The sequence below is a fragment of the Dunckerocampus dactyliophorus genome, unplaced genomic scaffold (genome assembly GCF_027744805.1).
Source record: "Dunckerocampus dactyliophorus isolate RoL2022-P2 unplaced genomic scaffold, RoL_Ddac_1.1 HiC_scaffold_26, whole genome shotgun sequence".
Lineage (NCBI taxonomy): Eukaryota > Metazoa > Chordata > Actinopteri > Syngnathiformes > Syngnathidae > Dunckerocampus > Dunckerocampus dactyliophorus.
In genome coordinates, this window is record NW_026559862.1 from 230,402 (window position 1) to 232,500 (window position 2,099).

Consider the following 2,099-nt stretch of genomic DNA (forward strand, 5'->3'; position numbering starts at 1 on the left):
AGAGCCGCTGTGTCCCTGGATGAAATGAGAAAAAAGGTGAAAAAGTAACAAAGTGTCAAGGGAGAAATTCAGAAACCCAGGCCGAGCTGCCTGGAGCCTCAAAGCGGATAGAAATAGCGTGGAGAGCCGCTGTTAAGCCAGACGCCCTCTGGCGGACACAGGCAGGAGTTGCAGTAAATGCATTGAAGTCAATGGGCGAGAGTACCCAATGCGCCAAAAAAGTGCTGAAAATATGACAAAGTGTCAAATGAATGGGAGTCAATGGGCGAGAGTACCCAATGCGCCAAAAAAGTGCTGAAAATATGACAAAGTGTCAAATGAATGGGAGTCAATGGGCGAGAGTACCCAATGCACAAAAAAAGTGCTGAAAAAGTCCACACGAGCCTAGTCAGAAATGCAGGCCGAGGCGGCTAAAGCCCCAAAGCGGCTATAAAAAGCGTGGAGAGCCGCTGTCGCCCCGGAGGAACGGAGAAAAAGTGCTGAAAAAAGGCCTAAATCCTAACGGACCTAGGCGGAAGTGCAGGCGAGGCGGCAGGAGTCTGAAAACCGCTATAAAAAGCGTGGAGAGCCGCTGTCGCCCCGGAGAAACGGAGAAAAAGTGCTGAAAAAAGGCCTAAATCCTAACGGACCTAGGCGGAAGTGCAGGCGAGGCGGCAGGAGTCTGAAAACGGCTATAAAATGCGTGGAGAGCCGCTGTCGCCCCGGAGAAACGGAGAAAAAGTGCTGAAAAAAGGCCTAAATCCTAACGGACCGAGGCGGAAGTGCAGGCGAGGCGGCAGGAGTCTGAAAACGGCTATAAAATGCGTGGAGAGCCGCTGTCGCCCCGGAGGAACGGAGAAAAAGTGCTGAAAAAAGGCCTAAATCCTAACGGACCGAGGCGGAAGTGCAGGCGAGGCGGCAGGAGTCTGAAAACGGCTATAAAATGCGTGGAGAGCCGCTGTCGCCCCGGAGGAACGGAGAAAAAGTGCTGAAAAAAGGCCTAAATCCTAACGGACCGAGGCGGAAGTGCAGGCGAGGCGGCAGGAGTCTGAAAACGGCTATAAAATGCGTGGAGAGCCGCTGTCGCCCCGGAGGAACGGAGAAAAAGTGCTGAAAAAAGGCCTAAATCCTAACGGACCGAGGCGGAAGTGCAGGCGAGGCGGCAGGAGTCTGAAAACGGCTATAAAATGCGTGGAGAGCCGCTGTCGCCCCGGAGGAACGGAGAAAAAGTGCTGAAAAAAGGCCTAAATCCTAACGGACCGAGGCGGAAGTGCAGGCGAGGCGGCAGGAGTCTGAAAGCGGCTATAAAACGCGTGGAGAGCCGCTCGGATGATTTTTCAAAGTGTCAAATGAATGGGAGTGAATGGGGCAGAGTACCCAATGTGTAAAAAAAGTGCTGAAAAAACGACAAAGTCCACACGAGCCTAGTCAGAAATGCAGTCCGAGGCGGCTGGAGCCCCAAAGCGGCTATAAAACGCGTGGAGAGCCGCTCGGATGATTTTTCAAAGTGTCAAATGAATGGGAGTGAATGGGGCAGAGTACCCAATGTGTAAAAAAAGTGCTGAAAAAACGACAAAGTCCACACGAGCCTAGTCAGAAATGCAGTCCGAGGCGGCTGGAGCCCCAAAGCGGCTATAAAACGCGTGGAGAGCCGCTCGGATGATTTTTCAAAGTGTGAAATGAATGGGAGTGAATGGGGCGGAGTACCCAATGCGCGAAAAAAGTGCTGAAAAAACGACAAAGTCCACACGAGCCTAGTCAGAAATGAAGGCCGAGGCGGCTGGAGCCCCAAAGCGGCTATAAAATGCGTGGAGAGCCGCTCGGATGATTTTTCTAAGTGTGAAATGAATGGGAGTGAATGGGGCGGAGTACCCAATGCGCGAAAAAAGTGCTGAAAAAACGACAAAGTGTCAAATGAATGGGAGTGAATGGGCGGAGTACCCAATGCGTGAAAAAAGGTCTGGAAAAACGACAAAGTGTCAAATGAATGGGAGTCAATGGGCGGAGTACCCAATGCGCGAAAAAAGTGCTGAAAAAATGACAAAGTGTCAAATGAATGGGAGTCAATGAGTGTTTTGGTCGACCAGGAAAAAACGCGTTTACGGGAGAGGGTAAATCAG